Below are 17,571 nucleotides of genomic sequence, written 5' to 3'. Positions count from 1 at the left end.
TCTCCCTGAAAAAATCATTTTATTTTATTTGGTTTCTAAATTCTTCCTGAAAAAATCATTTTATTCTATTTTTTTTTTCCTAAAGTCTCCCTGAAAAAAAAAAAAAAAAATCAGTGGGAGATTAATATTGCCCTTTCTGCTTGTGTGCCAGTCTTGACTCCTGGGTGTGCCATCTCTCTCTCTCTCCAATTGTGGGCCATAGAAAGCCTATTATTTTTTTAGCTTGATTTGGGTTCCAAAATCTACCTGAAAAAATCACTACATCAATCAGTGGGAGATAAATATTGGCCTCTGGGCTTGTGTGCCACTCCTGACTCCTGTGTGCGTCATCTCTCACTCAGTGGGCCATAGAAAGCCTTTTTTTGTTTTATTTCTTTTCTAAATTCTCCCTGAAAAAATCATTTGATTTTCTTTGGCTTCTAAATTCTTCCTGAAAAAATCATTTTATTTAATTTTTTTCTTTCCTAAAGTCTCCCTGAAAAAAACAAAAAAAAACAAATCAGTGGGAGATTAATATGGCCCTTTCTGCTTGTGTGCCAGTCTTAACTCCTGGGTGTGCCATCTCTCTCTCTCTCTCTCCAATTGTGGGCCATAGAAAGCCTATTATTTTTTTTAGCTTGATTTGGGTTCCAAAATCTACCTGAAAAAATCACTACATCAATCAGTGGGAGATAAATATTGGCCTCTGGGCTTGTGTGCCACTCCTGACTCCTGTGTGCGTCATCTCTCACTCAGTGGGCCATAAAAAGCCTTTTTTTGTTTTATTTGTTTTCTAAATTCTCCCTGAAAAAATCATTTTATTTTATTTGGTTTCTAAATTCTTCCTGAAAAAATCATTTTATTCTATTTTTTTTTTTCAAAAGTCTCCCTGAAAAAAAAAAAAAAAAAACAAATCAGTGGGAGATTAATATTGCCCTTTCTGCTTGTGTGCCAGTCTTGACTCCTGGGTGTGCCATCTCTCTCTCTCTCTCTCTCTCCAATTGTGGGCCATAGAAAGCCTATTATTTTTTTTAGCTTGATTTGGGTTCCAAAATCTACCTGAAAAAATCACTACATCAATCAGTGGGAGATAAATATTGGCCTCTGGGCTTGTGTGCCACTCCTGACTCCTGTGTGCGTCATCTCTCACTCAGTGGGCCATAGAAAGCCTTTTTTTGTTTTATTTGTTTTCTAAATTCTCCCTGAAAAAATCATTTTATTTTATTTGGTTTCTAAATTCTTCCTGAAAAAATCATTTTATTCTATTATTTTTTTTTCCTAAAGTCTCCCTTAAAAAAAAAAAAAAATCAAATCAGTGGGAGATTAATATTTACATTTGTGCTTCAGTGACAGTGCTGCGTGTGTGGCATCTCTCTCATTTGTTGCCACCAACAACAGAGTGTGTAACATTGTGCCTGATTTTCGTTGTGGTCTCACTCACCTGTAAAGGGGTAGCTAAATCATACTGAAGTTATAGCTCACCGTGTAATTTGTGTGACAGCAACAAATACCGTTAGTTTGTTTACGTTTTTAAAACAATGAGGAAGTATGGTGGAAGAGGTCGTGGCCGGGGGCGTTCATTGTCAGCTGGTAATGAGGGTAGTGGTAGTGGTGGAGCATCAGCTGGTCGTGGGAAAAAAAAATATTGCACCTAAGTCTGGAGCTGTGGAGCCAGGTTCGTCGTCTGGCTACACAAGGCCTCGAACGCTCCCTTTTCTGGGAGTAGGAAAACCGCTTTTAAAGCCGGAGCAGCAAGAGCAAGTTTTGGCTTATCTTGCTGACTCAGCCTCTAGCTCTTTTGCCTCCTCTCGTGAAACTGGTAAATGTCAAAGCAGCGCGTCGTTAGTGGATGTTCACGGTCAGGGACAAGTCGCTTCCTTGTCCTCTTCAGCAAAAACAACAACAGAGAAGAATGCAGCAGGCGACACAACGGGTTACTCCATGGAGCTCTTTACACATACCGTCCCTGGCTTAGAAAGTGAAGCAGTTAACAGTCCATGCCCATTACAAGTTGAATCTGACATGGAGTGCACTGATGCACAGCCACAGCCAGACTACTATGCTGGTCCTTTGACTCAGACCACAACATTGCCCTCGCAGGGTGCTGATCAAGAATCAGACCCTGATGAGACTATGTTGCCCCATCACGAACGCTATACCACCGACCGACACGGTGACACAGACGAAGTTGCACACGAGCTACAAGAAGAGGTAATAGATGACCCAGTTCTTGACCCCGATTGGCAGCCATTGGGGGAACAGGGTGCAGGCGGCAGCAGTTCTGAAGCGGAGGAGGAGGGGCCGCTGCAGGCATCAACATCGCAACAGGTTCCATCTGCCGGGCCCGTATCTTGCCCAAAACGCGTGGCAAAGCCAAAACCTGTTGGAGGACAGCGTGGCCATCCGGTTAAAGCTCAATCTGCAATGCCTGAAAAGGTATCCGATGCTAGAAAGAGTGCAGTCTGGCATTTTTTTAAACAACATCCAATTGATCAGCGCAAAGTCATCTGTCAAAAATGTTCAACTACCTTAAGCAGAGGACAGAATCTGAAAAGTCTCAATACAAGTTGCATGCATAGACATTTAACCACCATGCATTTGCAAGCCTGGACTAACTACCAAACGTCCCTTAAGGTTGTAGCACCCTCGGCCAATGAAGCTAGTCAGCAACGCAACATCCCTTCCGGCAGTGTAGGGCCACCATTTTCCGCACCACCTGCAGTATCTGTGCAGGTTTCTTTGCCAGGCCAAAGCAGTCAGGGTCAGGGAATCACCAGTTTCGTAGTAGGAAACACTGCATCTAGGGCACCGGTGGCAACAATACCATCTCCCACCGTCTCTCAGTCTGCCATGTCCACCGGCACCCCTGCTAGTTCCACGATCTCCAGCTCTCCAGTCCAGCTCACCCTACATGAGACTATGGTTAGAAAAAGGAAGTACTTAGCCTCGCATCCGCGTACACAGGGTTTGAACGCACACATAGCTAGACTAATCTCGTTAGAGATGATGCCCTACCGGTTAGTTGAAAGCGAAGCTTTCAAAGCCCTGATGGACTACGCTGTACCACGCTACGAGCTACCCAGTCGACACTTTTTTTCCAGAAAAGCCATCCCAGCCCTCCACCAGCATGTTAAAGAGCGCATCGTCCATGCACTCAGGCAATCTGTGAGCACAAAGGTGCACCTGACAACAGATGCATGGACCAGTAGGCATGGCCAGGGACGTTACGTGTCCATCACGGCACACTGGGTAAATGTGGTGGATGCAGGGTCCACAGGGGACAGCAAGTTTGGGACAGTTCTGCCTAGCCCACGGTCTAGGAAACAATTGGCTGTAGCCGTTCGCACCCCCTCCTCCACCTCTTCGTCCTCCTGCAGAAGCGAGAGCTCGTCCACAGACCGCAGTCGCACAACCACTCCATCCGCAGCTGCCACTGTTGCACACCAGGTCTCCCATTATGGGGCAGCTACTGGCAAACGTCAGCAGGCTGTATTGGCTATGAAGTGTTTGGGCGACAACAGACACACCGCGGAAGTTCTGTCCGAGTTCTTGCAGAAAGAAACGCAGTCGTGGCTGGGCACTGTAGATCTTGAGGCAGGCAAGGTAGTGAGTGATAACGGAAGGAATTTCATGGCTGCCATCTCCCTTTCCCAACTGAAACACATTCCTTGCCTGGCTCACACCTTAAACCTGGTGGTGCAGTGCTTCCTGAAAAGTTATCCGGGGTTATCCGACCTGCTCCTCAAAGTGCGTGGACTTTGCTCACATATCCGCCGTTCGCCCGTACACTCCAGCCGTATGCAGACCTATCAGCGTTCTTTGAACCTTCCCCAGCATCGCCTAATCATAGACGTTGCAACAAGGTGGAACTCAACACTGCACATGCTTCAGAGACTGTGTGAACAGAGGCGGGCTGTTATGTTTTTGTGGGAGGATACACATACACGGGCAGGCAGTAGGATGGCAGACATGGAGTTGACAGGTGTGCAGTGGTCGAAGATTCAAGACATGTGCCAAGTCCTTCAGTGTTTTGAGGAATGCACACGGCTGGTTAGTGCAGACAACGCCATAATAAGCATGAGCATCCCCCTAATGCGTCTGCTGATGCAAAGTTTGACGCACATAAAGGATCAGGCGTCTGCAGCTGAAGAAGAGGAAAGCCTTGATGACAGTCAGCCATTGTCTGGCCAGGGCAGTGTACAGGACGAGGTAGCGGGCGAAGAGGAGGAGGAGGACGAGGAGGATGAAGGGGATGATTATATTTTTAATGAGGAAGCTTTTCCGGGGCCACTGGAAATTGGTGGCGCGGCAAGGCCGGGTTCTGGTTTTTTGAGGGACACAAGTGACGTGGATTTGCCTGAAACTGCCCCTCAACCAAGCACAACCGCAGATTTGAGAACTGGAACTTTGGCCCACATGGCGGATTATGCCTTACGTATCCTCAAAAGGGACACACGCATAACTAAAATGATGAATGATGACGATTACTGGTTGGCCTGCCTCCTTGATCCTCGCTATAAAGGCAAATTGCAAAATATAATGCCACATGAGAACTTGGAACTAATATTAGCAACCAAACAATCAACTCTTGTTGACCGTTTGCTTCTGGCATTCCCTGCACACAGCGCCCGTGATCGTTCTCACACGAGCTGCAGGGGCCAGCAGACCAGAGGAGTTAGAGGGGCAGAAATCAGAAGTGGCGTTGGCCAGAGGGGTTTTCTGACCAGGTTGTGGAGTGATTTTGCTATGACCGCAGACAGGACAGGTACTGCAGCATCAATTCAAAGTGACAGGAGACAACATTTGTCCAGTATGGTTACAAACTATTTTTCATCCCTTATCGATGTTCTCCCTCAACCGTCATTCCCATTTGATTACTGGGCATCAAAATTAGACACCTGGCCAGAATTGGCAGAATATGCATTGCAGGAGCTTGCTTGCCCGGCAGCTAGTGTCCTATCAGAAAGAGTATTCAGTGCTGCAGGTTCAATACTAACAGAAAAAAGGACTCGTCTGGCTACCCAAAATGTAGATGATCTAACCTTCATTAAAATGAACCACAACTGGATTTCGAAATCTTTTGCCCCACCTTGCCCGGCTGACACCTAGCTTTCCTATGAAAAGGTCTTGCCTGTGGACTATTCTGAATGCCTTTTCCAATCTCGTAATTTTCTGCACCTGATTGTCCAGGTGACATGTTTACACCTCACTAAATGGCCAAACTCCCCACACGGGGCCGTGGTATGGACACTTGGCGACAGCACCCGTGAGAGTGCAGTTTGTCTGAAGAGGTGGGTGAGCCCGCTTTTGGTCGACGGCACTGCCACTGGGTCGCTCCTAGTACAATAAAGTGTCTCTGGCGGTGGTGATGCGCACCCAACGTCAGACACACCGTTGTAATATGAGGGGCCCTGGGCCTGTACCGCCGGCCACAAGACAGTTTCCCCCCACCCCAGCTCAAACAGTGCTCTACCACTTGCAAAATTATCTCACAGCTCCACCAATGTTTAGTCTATGCGCTGACATCCTTCAATGCCTGCCACTGACAATACCATTGTATTGACATTTTTGTTATGTTAGGCCTTCGATGCCTGTCTGTGGTCACTCCTTCCACTAGGCCTCCACTGACCACACCACTGCTGCCCGTGTACCCCTGTAACCAATTTAAAATTGCCTACAGCCATGTGTTATTATTTTAGGCCTTCGATGCCTGTCTGCGGTCACTCCTTCCACTAGGCCTCCACTGACCACACCACTGCTGCCCGTGTACCCCTGGAACCAATTTAAAATTGCCTACAGCCATGTGTTATTATTTTAGGCCTTCGATGCCTGTCTGCAGTCACTCCTTCCACTAGGCCTCCACTGACCACACCACTGCTGCCCGTGTACCCCTGTAACCAATTTAAAATTGCCTACAGCCATGTGTTATTATTTTAGGCCTTCGATGCCTGTCTGCGGTCACTCCTTCCACTAGGCCTCCACTGACCACACCACTGCTGCCCGTGTACCCCTGGAACCAATTTAAAATTGCCTACAGCCATGTGTTATTATTTTAGGCCTTCGATGCCTGTCTGCGGTCACTCCTTCCACTAGGCCTCCACTGACCACACCACTGCTGCCCGTGTACCCCTGTAACCAATTTAAAATTGCCTACAGCCATGTGTTATTATTTTAGGCCTTCGATGCCTGTCTGCGGTCACTCCTTCCACTAGGCCTCCACTGACCACACCACTGCTGCCCGTGTACCCCTGGAACCAATTTAAAATTGCCTACAGCCATGTGTTATTATTTTAGGCCTTCGATGCCTGTCTGCGGTCACTCCTTCCACTAGGCCTCCACTGACCACACCACTGCTGCCCGTGTACCCCTGGAACCAATTTAAAATTGCCTACAGCCATGTGTTATTATTTTAGGCCTTCGATGCCTGTCTGCGGTCACTCCTTCCACTAGGCCTCCACTGACCACACCACTGCTGCCCGTGTACCCCTGGAACCAACATCAGAAAATATAAAAATAAGTATTTTGCTTATAAAAAAGAAAATACCGGAGAGATATCAAATGCAGACATTTTAACATTAAAAACAAACACATACAACAAAAATCTGGTACAGTACTAAAAATGGCCACCAGCTACAATAACTTTCTCCTGCAAGTAGTTAACTGAAAGGTTTTTTCAATTTTAAACACAGATATGGCATCCACCGAGTGTTGTCCTGTCGCGTCTTCTTTATATTATTGCCAAGAAGATGCAAAACAATGAAAATAATAAAATCATTATTTACCAAAAAAATAGAGTAAGTCAAAACCACATTACAAATAAACATTCATTACAAATAAAGAAGCAGGGCGCGTCCGAGGGTGAGTATATACCTAATAAGAATATAATGACCCTCGGACGCGCCCTGCTTCTTTCCGACAGCCTTCCTTCCTAAGAATCAGCCCTTCCGTGGTGTAGAGAGAGGGTTTGTTACACTCCAAGGTGTTCCCCAGGTTGCCTTTCCTGAGCTTCGATCTTCCGGCTCTCGTTTAGTAGTTGTTGGAAACTACGCTGCATTAGGCCTACAAATTGGGTATGGGGTGTAGAGAGATGGTGTGTTACACTCCAAGGTGTTCCCCAGGTTTCCTCTCCATTGCTTCGATCTTCCGGCTCTCGTTTAGTAGTTGTTGGAAACTACGCTGCATTAGGCCTACAAATTGGGTATGGGGTGTAGAGAGATGGTGTGTTACACTCCAAGGTGTTCCCCAGGTTTCCTCTCCATTGCTTCGATCTTCCGGCTCTCGTTTAGTAGTTGTTGGAAACTACGCTGCATTAGGCCTACAAATTGGGTATGGGGTGTAGAGAGATGGTGTGTTACACTCCAAGGTGTTCCCCAGGTTTCCTCTCCATTGCTTCGATCTTCCGGCTCTCGTTTAGTAGTTGTTGGAAACTACGCTGCATTAGGCCTACAAATTGGGTATGGGGTGTAGAGAGATGGTGTGTTACACTCCAAGGTGTTCCCCAGGTTTCCTCTCCATTGCTTCGATCTTCCGGCTCTCGTTTAGTAGTTGTTGGAAACTACGCTGCATTGGGCCTACAAATTGGGTATGGGGTGTAGAGAGATGGTGTGTTCCACTCCAAGGTGTTCTCCAGGTTGCCTTTCCTGAGCTTCGATCTTCCGGCTCTCGTTTAGTAGTTGTTGGAAACTACGCTGCATTAGGCCTACAAATTGGGTATGGGGTGTAGAGAGATGGTGTGTTCCACTGTAGAGAGATGGTGTGTTCCACTCCAAGGTGTTCCCCAGGTTTCCTCGCCAATGCTTCGATCATCATACTCTCGTTTAGTAGTTGTTGGAAACTACGCTGCATTAGGCCTACAAATTGGGTATGGGGTGTAGAGAGATGGTGTGTTACACTCCAAGGTGTTCCCCAGGTTTCCTCTCCATTGCTTCGATCTTCCGGCTCTCGTTTAGTAGTTGTTGGAAACTACGCTGCATTAGGCCTACAAATTGGGTATGGGGTGTAGAGAGATGGTGTGTTACACTCCAAGGTGTTCCCCAGGTTTCCTCTCCATTGCTTCGATCTTCCGGCTCTCGTTTAGTAGTTGTTGGAAACTACGCTGCATTAGGCCTACAAATTGGGTATGGGGTGTAGAGAGATGGTGTTACACTCCAAGGTGTTCCCCAGGTTTCCTCTCCATTGCTTCGATCTTCCGGCTCTCGTTTAGTAGTTGTTGGAAACTACGCTGCATTAGGCCTACAAATTGGGTATGGGGTGTAGAGAGATGGTGTGTTACACTCCAAGGTGTTCCCCAGGTTTCCTCTCCATTGCTTCGATCTTCCGGCTCTCGTTTAGTAGTTGTTGGAAACTACGCTGCATTAGGCCTACAAATTGGGTATGGGGTGTAGAGAGATGGTGTGTTACACTCCAAGGTGTTCCCCAGGTTTCCTCTCCATTGCTTCGATCTTCCGGCTCTCGTTTAGTAGTTGTTGGAAACTACGCTGCATTAGGCCTACAAATTGGGTATGGGGTGTAGAGAGATGGTGTGTTACACTCCAAGGTGTTCCCCAGGTTTCCTCTCCATTGCTTCGATCTTCCGGCTCTCGTTTAGTAGTTGTTGGAAACTACGCTGCATTAGGCCTACAAATTGGGTATGGGGTGTAGAGAGATGGTGTGTTACACTCCAAGGTGTTCCCCAGGTTTCCTCTCCATTGCTTCGATCTTCCGGCTCTCGTTTAGTAGTTGTTGGAAACTACGCTGCATTAGGCCTACAAATTGGGTATGGGGTGTAGAGAGATGGTGTGTTCCACTGTAGAGAGATGGTGTGTTCCACTCCAAGGTGTTCCCCAGGTTTCCTCGCCAATGCTTCGATCATCATGCTCTCGTTTAGTAGTTGTTGGAAACTACGCTGCATTAGACCTACAAATTGGGTATGGGGTGTAGAGAGATGGTGTGTTCCACTCCAAGGTGTTCTCCAGGTTGCCTTTCCTGAACTTCTATCTTCAGGCTCTCATTAAATTGTGGCTAAACGGAACAACTGCATTTGGCGTACTAGTTGGTTTGGGGCCTACTATCGGTGTCTGCCGCTCCTTGCTGTTCTCCTGGTTTCCTGTCCTGAAATTCCGTTTTCAGGCGCTCGTTAAGTAGTTGTTAATGTTAGACTGCATTTGGCCTACTAATTGGGTTGGGGCCTACTATCGGTGTCTGCCACTCCTTGCTGTTCTCCTCCACTGAACAAAGCTGTGCCGCCTGTTTACTACTGTTGCCAATTTTGAACTGCATTTCGACTACTTACTGATTTGGGCCTACTCTCTGTGTCAGCCTCTCATTCCAGTTGTCCTCCACTGCAATGCCCCCTGATTAGTCCTGTGTTACCAATTTTGAACTGCATTTAGCCCACTTTATTCTTTGGGCCTATATCTGTGTTTCCTCCTCATCCTGCCCATTGCCCAGCCAGTGATAGATGAGTCTGCTGGTACATTGACCCATAACGCAACATTTCCCGTGCACGCTACACTGCAAGATTGTGACCCTGCTGAAAGTCAGGTCCCCCTTCCCGCATACCATACCACCTTACACGGGGACAAACAGGAAGGTGCAGATGAAAGTGCAGGTTCCTTCATCAGGTGGGGGGAGGAATACTAGTTGGCGACGTCACTGGCACAGGGCCTCTCATGGTACGCAAAAGTGTTGCTGCCGGTGGGAGGCGCCCCCGCCGTGCAAACACACCGCTGTACTTTGAGGGGCCCTGTGCCAGTGCCAATGCCAACGAGTGGGCCCCCCCTGCTTGCTCAGGTTCACAGCACTTGCAAAGTTGAAATACTTACCTCTCCCTGCTCCACTGCCGTGACGTGGTCCAGATTTCCTGGGCCCACTAATTACTTGAACCAGCCCTACCCACCACAACTTTAGCCAAATGACCCCCAATTTCAAATGCCTTCCAATTATTATAAGGTAAATTACGCTTGACAAGCTTCATTAAGAAGAATGGATGGTTTTGACATTAAAATGGGCATTCTAGGTGTTTTCCTGGCCCCCACTCACTGCCGACTATGCTGCCCCATTGACTTGCATTGGGTTTCGTGTTTCGGTCGATCCCGACTTTACGTCATAATCGGCCGATTTCACTCGACCCGACTTTTGAGATAGTCGGGTTTCGCGAAACCCGGCTCGACTCTAAAAAGGTCAAGGTCGCTCAACTCTACTGGCCAGTATGACAAACTGGAATGCTTGTGGGATTACAGGTGTATTAATACCATCAGGCAAAGGAATGACTATTTGCTTTTAGACGCTAACTATAAATGCAAAATAAGGGAATTTTTCTAGCTTCAGACAGGTACTTCAAATTGGCTTATCACCAGGATAAGCTGTTTTATGTGCTCTGCAAAAATTTAGCAGACCGGATTTCTACTGACCGCACGACTACTCTATTCGATCCTCACAGACCCAATGTTCACCCACCTGTTCCAGTCTTAGACTTACAAGTAGTCGAGGCACCAGCAGCAACAACAGTTACAGTATCTTTGACATGATAGACCAGACCTCATTACCATTGTGCCACCCTGAAAAACCAGCTGAATATCCAGGTTCAGTTGTGCCCAGACTGTGTCCTTGGTCAGGGTCAGACAGATACCTTGAGCCAGGATCCCATAATCTTCTGGGTCTGCAGTTTGGACCAGTGGAAAGAACCTACCCAGTTTGCTATTGGCGTATTGTCATGTACAGCCTCCATGATAATGTCAGAAATGGTATTCAGCATGACTTGGCTTTGTCATCCAAAGCAGACCAGATTATCCACCACAAGCGTGGAAAATTTTACATTTCTCAAAATGAATCAGGCATGTATCAGTACCAATTTTCATTCAGCTATGGCCGATACCAATAATTTAATTAATTCAACCATACCATCTGCCTACCTTTGCCCTTTTTGTGTCTTCAACACAACTTCTGCTACCACAAGTGCTGATGTCCCATGCTCACCTGGGTATCTACTGTCCATCACGTCATTTTGCTGTAGTAATACTGTTTCTGGGGCTGTCATTGCAGGCCCTACGCTGCCAGACATCTCCTTGCCTGCCTGTCCTAATTCTCTTCTGTATGACTTCTGATGCTGCCACTGCCAGTGCACAGCCATGGCAGCCACACATCTCCTGGCTGCCTGCCACCTGTTTTAGAGTGCTAGACTGTACTGCTGCTTCCAGGACTGCCCTTGTTGGCTCTCACATTGCTGGCTGCCAGACATCTTATTGCCTGCCTGTGAAAATGCTTCACTGTGCAACTTCTGCTACTGCTGCCACTGCTGCTGTACAACTAAACTAGCCATACAACTTCTGGCTGAACAGTGTGTTTTTAGTGATAGATTGTACTGTTGATGTGCTCTCTAGAAAGTACACAAACAGCTCACAAAGCCTTGTAATTTTTTTAAAGGCTTGGGCTTCTTGACAAAAACTACTGTTTCTACTCTTTTAAAACAGCTAGACTATTCCTGTTCCTTAAAAAAAAGGAATAGCATTTGGATGGCTTGATAAAAAGTATTTTTAATTGTTTACTGGCTTTGAGAATAGCAAACTAGTTTCAGATCCCCAAAAAAGACTTTTTCTATACATGTTGAGAAGCAATTACCGTATATACTCGAGTATAAGCCGAGATTTTCAGCCCAAAAAAATTGGCTGAAAATGCCCCTCTCAGCTAATACTCAGGTCATGGTCGGCGGGTGAGGGGGAGCGACGACTGTCAAATACTCACCTGCTCCTGGCACGGTTCCTGCATGTCCCACGGTCTTCGGCGCAGCAGCTTCTTCCCCTGTTCAGCGGTCACTGGTACCGCTCATTAAAGTAATGAATATGGACTCCACTTCCATAGGGGTGGAGCCGCATATTCATTACTGCAGTGAGCGGTACCATGTGACCGTTCACTACAGGAAAAAGCTGCCGTGCCCAGAGACCGTGGGACATGCAGGGACCACGTCAGGAGCGCCGGGAGCAGGTGAGTATTTCATATTCACCTTTTCACGTTCCACCGCCGCCTCGTCTTCCCGTCCTCTGCAGTGACTGTGCAGGTCAGAGGGCGCATTGATGTATTAGTGTGCGCGCCACCCTCTGCCTGAACAGTCAGTGCGGAGAGACAGGACACTGAGGAGCAGCGATGAGAGGTGAGAATGTCATTTTTTTCTTAGTGCAGCAGCAGCAGCATTACATGTGACACAATGTTATATGGAGCATCTATGGGGCCATAAAGAACTGCATGGAGCATTATATGGGGCGTATTTTGTATGGAGCATCTTATGGGGCCATAATTAACTGTATGGAGCATTATATGGGGCTCCTGATTCAATATGGATATTCAAAAACACTTAACCTACTGATGTCTCAATTAATTTTACTTTTCTTGGTATCTATTTATATTTTTTACTGCTGCATTTTCCACCCTAGGCTTGTACTTGAATAAATAAATTTTCCCAGTTTTTTGTTGCAAAATTGGGGGGGTCAGCTTATACTCGGGTCGGCTTATATTCGAGTATATACGATACTTCTTGACTTTCAAAATTGCTTATCACATCTGTTTTTCCTCTGTAAATGTAGGAAAAGCTTTTGAACACCTTGTGAAAAAGCTTTCCCTTCTTTATTTAACAACGAAAAAAGCTCTTGGAATTCCCCAAACATGGATACTTTTTGTACTACACTGTGGGAAAAAGCTATGGCTTCCTCCGTTGCACTGCTTTAAACATCAGTAATGCAGTTTTCCCACAAAAAGGGATAATTTTTGGACCATTTCTACAATTTAAGTAGCCTAATATGCCTGACAGTGTAGTGTGTCATTAAATAACTATTTACTTGCCACCAGGTTTCATTTGTTTTCACCTAGCCAGAAAAGTTGAGGTCACTTGGACATTTAACATTAATGAGGCTTTGAAAACCCCCCAGCTCAAATGGGGTTCAATATAACCCTAGGAAACCTGTAATTATTAGTCTTTTATTTTGGGGGCAAGTATTGGCTTCGTAGTATCTTTTTTAGCCACAAATCAAATTATTTGGGAAAATTCGGCTAAGTTGGCAAGTTTTAATTTCTAATGGTTTGATCATCTCTCTATTTAAATTAAAATGTAAATTAAATAATAAAAAAACCCTCTCATTTACACATTGCAATATGCAGTTTGGATGATTTTGTGTACATATGCTAGTATGATGGTATACAATGTAACACGTGTAAGTCACAATCTATTACTGGATTACTAAAGTAGCCACAATTTCATTACGTATCAATGCTCATATAAATAAGCATTGCTAATTCAAATTCTGTAGTGGTCTGCCACAAAAGAATGCAACATTTTTATTATATGACAAAACATTATGGTGAAGGAAGGTGCCGCCCCCTGAGGAAGCAACAGCGAACCACATGTTTGGGTGGATAATCACCATTCAGGTGGCTTAGTATACCTTTTTATGCTGTCTCTCCAGTGGGGTTAATTTCAGTCTTTTCTCTTCTAGTGAGGTCTTGCTTGTAATTTTATACTTATACTGTATTTTGTGGATTATAAGACGCTCCAAATTTTGAGGAGAAAAATAGAGAAAAAAACTTTTTTAATAAAATGGCGGTGCCTCTTATAATCCATGTGTCTTATTGCTTACCGGGAGTGGTGGCTGCGGTGAAGCGGGGTCCTAGGGTCCCTGCCGGAGGAGGCAAGAGTGGAACGTTGCTGCAAGCCACAGGCTGGGATGAGTAGGTGTTCGGATGTGCCCCGCTGCAGGTGTTCGGTGGTGCGGGGGCTCTGTCAACATTTTGTGAAATCCCAGAGCCCCCGCACTTATATTGTTTACTGTGCGGTGGACTCCAGGAAAATGGCTGCATCTGTGCATGTGCCGCCCCCGGCAGCCATTTTCCCAGAGTCCACCGCATAGTAAACCATGTAAGTGCGAGGGGCTGGGTTTTCACAAAATGTCAGCAGAGCCCCCCGCAGCACTGAACACCGGCAGTGGCACACATCTGGGCACCCCATTATCCCAGCCTGCGGACTGCAGCAACGCTCCACTCTTGCCTCCTCCAGCAGCAACCTTGCTCCTGCTCCACCATGGCCGGTAAGGTATATCAGCATTGTAAGACGCACCCCCATTTCCCCCCCCAAATTTTATAATCCGAAAATAGCTTTTTTTTAATATGTTGGGAGTTATTACAAATCCATAGTGCATATATGGTAAGTCCTTAGAACTCTAGATATACATTGTGCTGTTTATTGTTTGACTCATATGCTTATTATACATGTAAGGTATAATATTTTTATAATTTAAGGAGTGGTGTTTGCTCTTTTTTCATGTTTTCATGTTATTTAGTTCACATCTTGTAAATGACACCTATTAGAGCAGACTCCTCACTTAAAATATCACAATATATTCTGTTACCTAGTTAACTTTATTATATGTTTACATATGACTTTGTTTTTGAGCCGTCAGATATTTAATTAGGCGGAATACATCATTATGTGAACACTTGCCTGCCTCTTCACGTCTACTGTAAGCAAACAAGGGTGAGGTTGTTTTTCCATGTGGCTAGGAATCATATCTGCTAAAGAAAGATATTTATAGCTGAACCTACGAGCGCCTCTAAATGTGAGATCTAAAGCCAACCATCCACAATTTTACACGTATATTATATTTACATATTACGATATATTTAGACATAGAAATAAATCCCCAAATTCTTCACCAATTCAAAATTGTTACTTGCTACCAGCAACAGGGTACAGAACTAATTGTGGTAGCGTGTTATATAGGTTTTCAATCCTTGGTTGCAAATAACAAAGTTCCCATAACAAACATAACTTGAAAATGGTGCATATGGATATTGAGACACAGTAAGCAGATTTATTGAGATTGGCAATTTATACTCCAGTCTAAAAGAAAAAGATTACTTTATAACTAGTGATGGGCAGATCAATTCATGAGACTCAAGATCATTGGTAAGTTCAGTAGTCTCTGGCCGCTGGATGGAAGGTCCGCGTATCTCTTATTTATTATGCTTTTGCTTATATAGCGCAATCTGGAATAAGATACATTATCATCGCTGTCCTCAATGGGACTCACAATCTAAATTCCCTACCAGTATGTCTTTGGAATGTGGGAGGAAACCGGAGAACCCAGAGGAAACCCACGCAAACACGGGGAGAACATACAAACGCCTTGCAGATGTTATCCTTGGTGGGATTTGAACCCAGGACCCCAGTGCTGCAAGGCTCCAGTGCTAACCACTGCGCCACCATGCTGCCTATGCTCTTATCTTCAGGGATCCCTGACACGGCATTTGATTAGCTGAGCTGGCGTAATGTCATCTGGGCACCTGCCGCATTGATGATGTTGCCCTAGCCATGGCTAATCAAAATCCGCGCCTGGGATTCCAAAAGGTAAAAAATTTGCAAGTTTCCCATCCAGCAGCCGTAGACTACTGAACTGGCTGATAGAGCAAAGTGACACAAATTGATCTGCCCATTTCCACTTTCAAATTATCAATTTCTTTTACTTTTTTTCTTGCTTACCCTGAATCTTAACTTCAGGGCAGTGATCCTTGTAGGTTTCAGCCACTGAGACCTCTCTGCTCATGTACCTTCAGATGCTGCCTTAATACTTAAATGGTCGATATATTGCATCATGTACTCGTCAAAGTTTGCTGGCCAACTCTATCAGCGATGACCTTACATATAAACAAGGGTTTCAACAATAGACAAAAAATTTGAACTAGGGAAGTGAAGCAAATAATTTTGTATTATGCCTTTCATAGAAGTAAATAAACCATATATTCATATGCCAGCAATCACATCTATCACCACAGACTGTAATATTTTGCCAGCTGGATGGGTAAAGAGTTCTAATTAGGAAGTGACAAGTGTAATTTTTCCGTATGCAAATATCACAGGCACGAATATAAACAGTGTTCATAGTCGGCTCATAAGCGATTGTGTGCTTTGCTAATGTTAGCAAGTGTGCTCCTATGTTCTCTCCTCTGCAGCCTTTTAGACACATGACACCTGTGCAGGCAGGAGTTATTTTCGGCAGCACTTAAATTGTGCCCACGATTTGTTAAAATTATAACTGAAAATAGGTTTCAAAGAGAGTAAAGAAAATATGAGGCATAAAATATTCTCTATGATATAAAATGTAACATCAAGACAATGCAAATCATACACCAAAACAATCTACAATACAGCACGTAGTATAGAAAATAATGCATAAATAGCTAAAGCAAGTAATTCTAACAGAAAAGGATGAAAACTAATCTAATATATTAATTACTTTATCATAGACAAGTTTATTAAGGTTGTATAAAGATACATCTTATCACTTGCATTCAATAGCTCAACTGAACCGAACTTGCATCCCAATAGAGCCTAGAATGATCATAATTTGGTAAAGTTAAACCCCAGGAGGTCTGAGTGTTACAGCCACGGTACAAACACTAAACCAGAAATATGAAACCATAGAAACATGAAAGCACCCTTATATACATGAACTTCAATATAATTTTATACATTGATGATCTCTAGAAAGCCACAATGTTTTAATCTTATTTAGTTCACATATATTAGATTGCGTGTACTCAGTCCCTAAAAGACCAGATATATTGAACTTTACGTGTAGATATCACAAATGAATTACTGCATATCATCTTATACTGATAGTGAAATGATTATTCAGGAAGGATATTTTATGCCACATAATTTACAAAAATACAATAAAAATGTAAAGATTATTTATTAAAAATAATTGAAAATGACTTACCAGATCAGTATTCAAGGAGAACAGAAAGATGGAACTTGTTAAGACCAAAGCCAAACAAGAGAGAGGTCAAGAGACAACTGGAGCTGGAGGCTGGACATTAGGAGTAAAGTTATGGAGGGGGAAGGGGCGAGTAAAACAGATGACACTGTGTCAGAAGCACACTAGATGCCAAATTTAGAAGGGTCCATTTAACAGCTGATAGCTGAGGGGATGAACTGCGAGAAGGAATGCCCATCATGACTATAGGCCTTGACAGTGAACAGTTATCCTGCATTGACTCTTTTTGCATATTAGGAATCATCAAAAGTAGATCTTTGTAAAATCATTCTAGTGGAATTGAAATCAACTCCATTTTACAAAAGTCTGTATTCTCAAGTGCATGCTCTGATTTGTTGTAAATTGCTCTGTGCAAGTTAAACAACAAGGCAGATAGCTGGATACAATTTTAAAAAATTTCAGAGGGCCGGCAAAAGGTAAAAAAAAATAGTAATTTCACCACTCACCTACCAGCAACCTCCACTGCACACTCACCCAAGTATGGTCCTCACTTTGCTTCTTTTTACGCCACCACACACTGAAACCTCTGGCCTCTTCATGATATACCAGGACTTTATGATGTGCACTGCAATCATATGACATGTACTCTAGGCCGGGAATTCCATCAACCACTAGACCCAGGATGTCTCTGTGCATGCTACAGCCCACTTCAGACTGAGACATCCGAAAGAATGACCATAAAATAAAATGTGGGCACTACCATGAGTCCTGTGTCATGCCAACAGTACACATCTTGAGGTCATTCATGTGTGGGGTGGCTTTTCATCCATGGAATGGGCTCACTCATAATTTT

General features: G+C 44.6%; 1 protein-coding gene across 1 annotated transcript in view; it reads right to left on the bottom strand.

Moving 5' to 3' along the window:
* Positions 1-16,800, bottom strand: part of TXLNB (taxilin beta) — a 238,289-nt gene extending 221,489 nt beyond the window's left edge. The window contains exon 1 of the mRNA XM_069725932.1: positions 16,722-16,800. The gene's annotated coding sequence lies outside the window, so the exon portion shown is untranslated. The remainder of the gene's footprint in view (positions 1-16,721) is intronic.
* Positions 16,801-17,571: the final 771 nt, after the last annotated feature.

This window comes from Ranitomeya imitator, chromosome 5 (genome assembly GCF_032444005.1).
Source record: "Ranitomeya imitator isolate aRanImi1 chromosome 5, aRanImi1.pri, whole genome shotgun sequence".
Classification (NCBI taxonomy): domain Eukaryota; kingdom Metazoa; phylum Chordata; class Amphibia; order Anura; family Dendrobatidae; genus Ranitomeya; species Ranitomeya imitator.
The sequence above is the reverse complement of the archived record's forward strand: the minus strand, read 5'-3'. Positions and strand labels throughout refer to the sequence as shown.